This window comes from Strigops habroptila, chromosome 1 (assembly GCF_004027225.2).
Source record: "Strigops habroptila isolate Jane chromosome 1, bStrHab1.2.pri, whole genome shotgun sequence".
Classification (NCBI taxonomy): domain Eukaryota; kingdom Metazoa; phylum Chordata; class Aves; order Psittaciformes; family Psittacidae; genus Strigops; species Strigops habroptila.
The window spans coordinates 118,470,665-118,481,392 of NC_044277.2; positions in this window are offsets into that span (position 1 = coordinate 118,470,665).

Consider the following 10,728-nt stretch of genomic DNA (forward strand, 5'->3'; position numbering starts at 1 on the left):
TAAAGGCTAAATCCTGTTAGTCAGATGCATTATAATGGAGTCAGTGGTAGATCTGCTAATCTGAAAGTCACAGAAGTGGTCTTCTGATCTAAATTTACAGGACAGGATTTACTTGTCCTGGCCCTTGCCAACTTCACACCAGTCAGGTTTCGACAGAAGATGGTGGAAGAATATCCACTGATCTCAGCCGGAGTATGATGGGACATAGACAGTCACATACTCTGTTCTCTGTAAATCTGAATTTACTGGGAAGAGAGTAAACTCTAGCACTGTGGGAGAGAGCACATGCTTGTTGTGCATTAGCTTCCCTGCCTCCTGATTTTGCAGTGTGACAGCACCCAACAGGGCTCCCTGTGGAATGTGCCAAAAGTCCAGGAAATCTCCAGCATTACACTAATATTGCATTATACTAATCTGAATTCAGCAGAGTCACAGAAACTCCCTTGACATATCTGCAGAATTATCTTTTATTTCTGAAATTAATCTAGGCCCAATGACACATCCCATTAAAAATAGGCAGGGTTAGATCAGCCCTCACAGCTGCTTGGACATTCCTAGCTTGGAATGCTGCTGTCACTGAGCAACTTTGATTTTCATATGTAGTCTCTTGGCGGTCTGTTCTCATACCACTCTCATAAAATGGCACTTTGCCTGCCCTTAAGTGGCTGTTCCAGGTTCAGTAGAACAAACTGCAAATGACGAGCAGGGAAAGATTCAGATAGGTGTACTACTTCACACACCAGGCACTCTCCTGTGCTCAGAACAGGGTTCTGGGTGTGCAGTCAAATCTGCATGCCTCTTAATTTATTGAGTATGAAGTTGCATTGTATAATAGAATAGACCTTCAACTCATGAGGAAGAGAAACATTTCAGTACCTAGAAGAGCAATTTACGTTTTATTGAGTAAATTAAGTCTGGGAAGACCATTAAGATTGAGATTCACTTGGTGACAAAACGGAGTTGTGGATCTTGCAGCCAACACTTGCAGCCAACTGAAAGCAAGTATTTAGCATTACTCCTGTTTTTGTTCAAAGTGAGGTGATACTGCTGAGACCAAAAACCTGGACTTCTTGCTAGAAGTCTTTTACAGTGACCATCTCTATCTGCGGAATGAGTATACAGTCTAGATGATTTCTCAGTTGCCTCAGAGCCCTGCTATTTTACACATTAGCAGTAGCCCACAGCTGGAAGAACACTGCATCATGGTATTCCTAAACTGGTGCAATGGCTACATTCCTTAGAAATAACTTTATTCTCCCAGTAATTGCAGGATGAAGATTAACTACTCAAGACTAATGTTTTTAATGCATGTAATTGCCTCCTGAATAATGTCTGTTATGTGTGAACAGGTTTTAGGGTTTTGTTCTGTTTGTTTGGTTTTTTGCTCTACCTGTATCATTACTTACAAACTAATTACATCATTGCCTGCTCAATATGAAGCTAGTGGGAATTTGTGGTTGGCATATATGTGAGTTCCTTGAGTTTACGGCAAATTTGTAATCCATTTCCTTGATCATTAGCTTCAACTCTTGGCTGCAAATTTTTGTGGGAAAGATACAATGATTTCACCTCCTGTCTGAAGTGAACATTATACTTCAGGTTATCTTTCTCAATGCATTCAATATTTAAGCATGATTCCCTTTTTGTCTGGCTTCCTTCTGACCTGTTGAGGCTAGTGACGGAGAGGGAACAATCACAAGATCACTTGTAAATAACATCAGGTTTTTGTTCTCATTTCGCTCCCTCGACTCCGTTGAACACTTGCTACAATCCTTGAGCTTAGTTAAACAGCACAAAGTTTGAGATAACTCAGTCACCTTCCTGTGGTCTGTAAAGTATCAGGGGTCGGAGTATGAAGAAGACAGAAAGCTGGCAGAGAACAGCGGAGCTAACATTTTATGTTAGATGAAGAGTGGGTGGCTTTAGCCATGTGCTAAGGGTAGTATGTAGGGTATATGTTTAGGGAACTGAAAAGGAGACTGTATTTCTGAGTCAGTCACTCCTGGATGTGCTTGTGACTGGAACAAGCTTGCTGTTTAGCCCTTGGTATTGAGAAGACACATGAGACGTGCTTCACTGATGAGTGGTACCATTTATATATCTGCTCTTGATTTCCATCTCTGGGCACACTATGTGCCTGCAATTGCACGGTTTGCAGGTGCTGCTTTCTACGTGCTAAAAGAATTAACGCCTTCCCCCAGTGTTTTAATGTAGTTCAATTCTGAGATGCCAAGAACTTCTTGGAAGAAATAGTGCCATAGACTGATCTGATTCCATCTTGAGAGCATGAATGTTTCAAGCAGTAGAAGTAAATCTATTCAGGGTTTTGGGTGCCCTCTGTAAATAGCTCTGGCAGCTAATTTAGTCCTGCCTCCCATCTTTCTGATGTCGTCTTTTCCAGCATAGACTGTATCTTCTAATTCATTCTGTGTTATGAAATCTCATTACACAAAATAAAATATGTACGAAAGAGAAATATAAGGTATGCAGGTGGGCCAGCATGCTTAAAATACGGACCTATCCTTCCTTGCTGCAGTTTTGGTTTATTCTGTAGGAATCGTGAGAGGAATGTCAGACCAACGGTTCTGAGGAAAAGCAAAACTGTTGTTTGCTAACAGTGGTTTTAAAGTTTCCTGGCTGTGAAATGGTTTGAGGGAATCTGCTCAGGGATGGGGTTTTATAAGCGCTTGCTGAGAAGTCAGTCACAAGTTCTTTTTTCCAATGCATATTAGGGTGGTCTTACTGCTTTAAGATGACTGCATGTATTTCACTTCAGAGGTGATGCTTATACCTTCAAGGCGTCTTGTGCTAGTACTAAGATTTCTAACTGTCAGGGGGCTTTAACCTTTCTGTTATTCAGTTATACTCCCATACAGGCCCATAGCATCCCACCAGTGATGATCTTTCTTCAGCATATATTTCATATTTCACTGAGAGGCTGTGGCTGTTGTACTTAAGCATGTTTAGAGCCTACATAATATTACCTACTATTTCCTCTGGTTGAGAAAGGGTATTACCCTTGTTTTGGTGGCGGTGAGCATGGAGGGTTTTTGGTCAAGGAATGCTTAGTTTCAAAGCTCTGAGATCTACAGTGAAATCTGGAAACCTTAAATTGGAGGAAGGGGTTAAATTATGTCATTGTTGGCTAGAAAATCCAAGACCTGTAACTGGTGCCTATTGAATGAGATAATTAGGCATGCTTTAACGTCAGCTGCAGCCAAGCTGTTATTTCAGTACTGCTCTCTCAGAAACCACAGGTAGAGAATTACTGGTCTCATGATGATAGCAAGTGCTCTCAGAGCACCATCCAGGCTAACCAGTGTTGTTTCCCGTTGTGACTCTTCTTCTATGGGAAACTGGGAAATAATTGCCATGTAAGTACACCGAGCTGTTATTCTTTAGGTATATTTACCAGGAGGTTTCATCTGCAAATAATACCTGTTGAGATAGTGCATGGGAAGGATGTGATAATTCAGAAAAGCCTTTAAAGAGATCAGGTTTTAAAAAGTCACAGCTGGGTAGGTGTGCAGTTCACAGTAGGTTTGGATGATAGGGATCATGGGACCAGATGCTCTGCTGCTGTGCCTCAATGGCATTATGCTGGCTTACACAGATTTGAAGACCTGACTCTTACAAGAGCTTTTCTAAGAAGAACAGTTAAAAATCCAAAAATGTTGTCCATGGGAAATGGTGGTATTTTTCTTTTTTAATTTGGACAAACGCTAGGAATATCAGCATTCCTTCCAGAACAAGAATTGCGAAAAACCAGAGCTGGAAACAGGAGGGATTTTGTTCTGAACCTGTTCTAGATTAAACCTTTTCTGAATATTTTGATACTGTGAAAATGCAGGTTTCTGTCAAACCCACGTTATTTTCCTAGGAAATCCCTGGCTAGCTCAGTTGCCAAGTCCTGAGAGTGAGGATGTGGTCTAGGGAGCAAGGTGTAAGAAGGTGAATGAGGAGCTGTACTGCCTCCCCCAGCTGTGAGCAGCTGGCAGAGGCTTCGAGACCAGGCAGCTGCTGTATGAGACTGCAGCCCTGCAGAATGAGGTCAGTAGGTGGAGAGGCAGCTGCCAGGGGCAGGCTTTAGAGATACCAGTGAAGGAGGCTGTGAAAGGAGCAATACGGAGTGGAGCTTGCCAAGCTGGGGAAGCAGGGAGTGGCCACAGGGAGCAAGGCACTGAAAGGAACAGTCCTCAGTTGCTTAATGCATAATTGCTAAAGTGAGAGGGATGTCCTAGGTCTTCTGCCCTGCAGAAAAAGAAGGTACTGTTCCTGGAGGAGAAAGGATGAAAGGATTCATTAATCCTGGATTTGAGAAAAATACAGTCTCATTCAATGAGATTCCACTATTAATTTTATCCCACTCTGTAACTTACATCATGTAATCTTCTATCCTGACTCAGTCTGTTTCTTTCCAATATAAGCAATGAGATGGAAACATCTTCTGACATGTCATGACATCTGTTTTCTTTCCTTGTGCCTTTGACTTGGAATTTGGAGAGCAGTGGCAGGAACTTGAACCAGGAACCAGCTAACTCCTCCTGAGGGCAGCCGTGCCTGCCTTTGTACTGCACCCTTCCAAAGGAATGTTTGGCTATTCTGTGCATCAGGAGGTTAACCCTGGTTCACCTTATCTCTGTGGTGAGAAAATTCTTTAGGGTCTGTCTGAAACATCTGCACAGCCTGTGGAAATCCCTGAAATAGTCAGAGCTGTGCTGGCAAGCCAGCAATTTGAGGTCTGTTTCTGCTGAGGATTTGGTTTCAGTCCTGAGTAGCCTCCGGCCCCCTCTGATACCTGGGAGCAGATCTGCAAAGGAAACCTGGCCACTGCTGTGAATCTGGACTATTGCAGTGGCTCCTTGCTCTCAGTCTGGGAGTGTAGATGGAGGTAAAATAATCCCTGTTCTAACAGTTCACCCATCTCATTTTTTTACCACTATGCCCTCTGGGAAGCGTGACTGGCTGAAAGAACCGTATCTTGTGCTCAAAAGCGTAGAAAGAGGCTTAATGTTGTGACAGACAAGAAATTGGCTGGGAAAACAAAGGATGAAGTGGCAGGAATAACTGTTTAGAGAATATGAACGTGGGATTTAACAACAGTACCCAGTAAAACCAAGCTGATTCCAAAGTGTAAGTGCTGATATTGCGTATCTGAGGTAAACCGAGAAGGTTTCTACTTTTCACAGGTTTTTCTGACACTTGAAGTGAACCAGATGGTCATTTTGTGGGAATTAGTGTGATGCCATGAAAGTTAAGCTGACAGGTTACACCAACCTGTATGTGGCCTTTTATAAAACACATCACGTGTATTTCTCTTTTCTGTATTGATTTAAGTTTTCTAAACTACATCTCTCCAGATCATTCTGTGGAAAGCTGAAATAAATCCATCCACTCTCATTTCATTGTAGTAGGCCTTACTTGGTTTAAGGCTATGGCAAAGGCAATTTTTCCGCTCCGTTATGTGTGCGTCCCTTCTGATACTGAGAACATTCTATTGTCTTCACGAAGGATTGATGCTGTTTATTGGACATAAAACTAAAGGGGGCACTAAAACCAATGATAATAATACAGTATCTGCAGACAAATAGCTTTTCTGACACAAAAAACCAAAATGAGTTATTGCTGTAAGTGCCAATTAATGCTTTTAAAATGCTTTAATTGCACAGTATCTATTTCAGAATATTGAAATGCAGAGGTAATTTGGGCTAAAAGAAGATGTGATTCACAGCCAACATGTAAGCTGTGACTTGACAAGGGGTTTAATAGCTGCCTTAGGCAGATCAGAATGTGTGATAATGAGCATCTAGCAGAAAAACACATCGTGGAACTGAACTTAAGAGTTTGCCAGGGTAAGCAGTGTCAGTAACTAGCTGGTAATGCTCTTTCAACAAGGCAAAGAGGCAGAAGTGGTGACTTGACAGCAGTGGCTGCTTCAAGCTTTGAGCTAGTTAAGAAGTACTCATTCTCGAAAGAAATACATGCATTCACATATATAGTCATATATATGCACATACATCTATCTATAAATAAGAAATCTATTTTGTGAAATACAGTTCAGTGAAATGCATTGCAGCATGACAGACAAGTAGGTTCACAGTAAACTTCACCAGTTTACTGTGCTCCATTGTCTGCCCATGTGGCCTGCCAAGTCCTTGCTGGGAAGCTGTTAAAAGAAAATGATTTGCTGGCTTAGGCTTGGACTTGACTCTGTTCCCTCCATGGCTACTGTACTCTTCTCTGCAGGGGATCACTTTACATATTCTTAATTACAGAGACAGCTCGTGGCATTGGCACTGGTTGCACTGAGAAATGGATTTTAATGAAGTGCAGTTCTCTTATTCCACTGGAACTTCACTATGCACAAGCTGAATGATAGCATCCTGTCAAGATAATGCTGACAACTTTGTCACCAAGAGGACAAATTTATTTGGCACCTATGCATTTTATAGCAAGACTGAGCTTTAAAAATGTCTTGCCACATTGTTTTATGTTTACCTGTATTTTTCTGTTTGAGAATATTGCTGCTTGGAAGTAAAACGAAAAGGAAGTTACTGGATGGACATTAAGATGCCTTTTACCTAACTTTAGAATTTTGTGCTGCAGACGTTTGCAGCCAGGATAGATACCCAAGTTTATCGTTAGAGTCAGGAGAGAGAAGTGGGTACTTGGAGGGCTCAGTTTATTTAACCTTTTGTAGACATCTCCTTTTAGTTGAGTCCCACTCTAGCCCTTTTGGATGCAAAGATAGCATACTGTACCTGGTTCTGCAAACAGTGTTCCTAGAGGTACACTGATAAAGGCCTCCTGAATCCACACTGTTCATAGGCTTCCTCATCAGAAGAAGACTGGTTGTATCCCGACTGCATAACTTACTTGAGAAACTTTCCAAAACAGATCACTTTCCAGGATGTAGGAGTTCCACTTGGAGAAAATGGAGCAAAACATTGCAGATGATCTCTAAAGGGGGAAATCCATCTCATATTTTTTAAGATTTTGTCTACATATGGGTTTTCAACCCAGTTGTGAATTTCAGCCACATTAGAAAGAGGTGGTAATGCCTCTATGACATTGTATTCCTAAAAGATTTTTAGAAAATTGGGGCTTGAATAGAGAAAGAGCCAAATGAGTGAACTGGGGTGCACACGCTGGTTGCCCTACCAGCACCAGCAGGCTCTGGACAAACCACTGCACCCTGCTGCCTCTCTCTACCTGGTACCTAGGGGATGAGAAAGAACACAATGATTTCAGGAACGTAAGAGCAGAAACTGGGGCTGCTGAGGCAGAAAGGCAGCAGGGAATAACTGGGTCTGGTGAAATGCTGGGTGGATAAAAATCCATGGGAATCCAGGCTGAGACCGTTCTGTGCATGTCATTCCTAATCATGCATAATGTTGTTGTTTCATAATACCCTTAACTTCCATAAGTGGAAGAAGGACCAGGAAAATTCAAGTGAATAAGATGGACACACTCTTAAGAAACTAGAGCAAACAATTGCTTGTCTTCAGCTGCAGCATCCTTTTCTGCAATCCCTAGTTTGCTACTGCAAAATCCTCTTAGTGTCTCCTTGAAACACTTACAAGTCTAAAGAAAATTGCACTCTGTCTGCACTTCTGTTGAGCTAACAGAGAAGAGGTCATCTCTGCTGCCTGGTTATTGTTCAAATGCTGCGCTTAATGAGTCTGCTTAAACATTTAGATGAGAGAAAAAGGTATATAAAGGCTGTTCCCTCAAGCAATTTATCACAGGAACTATGGAAAGGTCAACAGTAGAAATTCTGCAAAACGTGTAACAAATTCAGTGAGGAAAGGGATCGGCATCAGGCTGAAATGTCTGTAGGAAAAGGAGAACTGTGTTCCCCCCACTTGTCAGGATGCTTATAAAGAACGTGAACAACTGCTTAAAATCAGCATGTGCTTGTCAATATTATAGCTAGTAACTTAAACCTCCCCAGTCTTTGAGTTAGTCTTGAGTGGGTATTCAGAGCATCTCCTGGGCATTAGTTCCTGGCATGCTCCCTTCATTCCCTGCACTGCTCTGCTCGGTCCTAGTCTCTGGCCTGTCTTATCCACCTCAGCCCTCCTGCTTCAGTCTCCATGATTTGGGTGTACCACTTTTTCCTTCTTTATCTCTGAAAGGAACTAATCTGGTTCCCTTTTCTCATTTGGTGCCTTTTGTTATTCAGAAATCACAGAATTGTTTAGGTTGGAAAAGACCTTTAAGATCAAGTCCAACTGTAAACCTAATGTTGCTATGTCCACTAAATGATGTCCCCAAGTGCCACATCTATATGTCTTTAAATACCTCCAGGGATGGTGACTGCTGATAAATGATGGCTCAGTGGCTCAATGAGCACTTACACCAGCTTCCTCAGTACCCTTGGGTGGATCCTGGCCCCATACACATGTGTGTGATTGGTGTAGCAGGTTGCTGACCATTTCCCCTTGGATTGTGGTGGGTTTATTTTGCTTCCTGTCCTTGTGTTCCAGCTCAGGGGGCTCAGTAGCCAGAGAACAACCAGTCTTACTGTTACAGATGGAGACAGAGAAGTCATTAAGTACCTCAGCCTTTTCGTCATCCTTTGTCACTATGTATCCCTCCCACCATTCCAATAAAAGATGGTGATTCTCCTTAGCCCTCCTTTTGTTGCTAATGTATTTATAGAAACATTTGCTATTGGCTTTTACAGCAGTAGCCAGATTAAGTTCTAGTTGGGCTTTGGCCCTTCTAATTTTCTCCCTGCAAAACCTCACAACGTCCTTGTGATCCTCCTGAGTTGGCTGCCCCTTCTTCCAAAGGCCATAAACTCTCCTTTTTAACCTGAGTTCCAGCTAAAGCTCTCTGTTCAGCCAGGCTAGTCTTTAGTCTGCCTCTTCATCCTGGTTGGGTGGTTTGTAACAGACTCTCACCATGATATCTATCTGACTTGCTGGCTTTCCCTCTGATTCTTACCCATAAACATTCAAACCCATCATCACTTTCATTAAGCTCTAGACAAAGAAAACATTCCCTAGCATACAGGGCTGTGCCATTGCCTCTCCTCCCTTGCCTAGCCCTTCTGAAGTGTTTATAGCTGTCCATTGCAGCACTCCATCTGTGTGAGTCATCCCACCATGTTTCCATGATGACAACTATAGTTCTCCTGCTGCACAATGGCTTCCACCTCCTTCTGTTTGTTGCCCACACTGCGGGCATTGGTGTAGATGCACTTCAGCTGGGCTACTGATCTCACTGCCTTTTTGGGGGGGAGAAGCCCTAATTCCTATGTGACTGTTCTCAGGCACTTCTGTGGTTCCTAACCTATCAATAACCCTTGTGTCTCTGCTGCCAGATGGATCTCTATCCTCTGCCTCCCCTGAGACATGGGACTGAAGGACCTCACTAGCACACTGTCCCTCAAACACTGTCATGCCGCCCTTGGGTTTATCTCTAGTAAACCAGCATTGATCCTATTACCCCCTTCACATCATTATGCTGGGATGAGAAACAGCTTCATAAGCAGTTACTCCCTGTTATACCTGTATATAAATTCATCTTCCCATGACTACAAAGGCTTTTGTGATGTACATTTTTGGTTTGATCTGCTGTTTTCTTATTGTATTTTAATGATTTTTAGTGCCCTGGTTTTAAAACCAGTTGTTAGGTAAGGAGGTAGTGCCTGCCTGTCAAACACGAAGCCGAAGCCACAGTCTGAGTCCCACTGCTCTGCAATCTGGTATGGCTTTACCCATGAGTCTGGCAATTTCAGTACTGGTTTCAGGAAGGCTTTAGACTGTGGCTTGCACTATTTTGGAAAGCATCTGGAATTATCATAATCATGTGATAGTGTATTATTTATCATTAGCATAGCTGGTATGTGGAGTCCAAGAGCTAAGTATGAGATTACGTGTCTTGCATTGTCATGGTGCTGTTTCTAAGTAGTGGGAATAATAATCCAGATGTGGTATATAGTTAGCATAAATAAGTTAATTTCACACTATGTTGAACACTCTGCATAAAACATGAGACTCTTTTCTTTATATTTTTAATGGTAACAGTATTTCTTGTTATTTTATTTCTGTCCTTTGTCTGCTTGCTCGGAATTAAACTTTCTGTTTGCCATTTCTAGACCTTTATTATGTCAGTCATTCTTTTATCTGTGCATTTGCTTTCTATCTCCATGGACTCTCTTCTTTTTAATGAGCCTGGGTGTTTGACCTGTTTCCACCTTAGAAGAGGTGCAGAAGTCCATTCCATAAAAATGAATTTTCAAGATGTTACTGCCCTTTTGCACAGAGCTCTTGAACACCCCCCATGGCAGCCATTCTGTCTGTGCCCAGCGTGTCTGTGCTCAGCAGTACGAGGTTTTCTCTTTGAGATCTCAGATTAGCTCAAAAGCCAGTATCAAGCTGATACAAACCTTTACTTTACAGGGGTTCCAGTATCCAGGTTGATGTTTTGCTCACATCATTCCCTTTTGAATGTTCTTTTTCACTGTATGGACTGTGAATGACTTGCTTCTTTATAGGTACCTTAAATTCTGCTCTGCAGGCTTTTACAGAATGTTTTTCCCTACAAATATAACAGTTCTGGCCAAAGTCTGGATACTTAATACACACACATCTATCATGACCTTTCAGGTTGCTGCAGGTGCACAGTGATTCTTACTATGATTTTGATTCTTTGGCCTGTAGAAATCCTGGAATTTTCCTCTAGCTTTCAGTGACTTAAGTTTTGGTTACCCTCTGA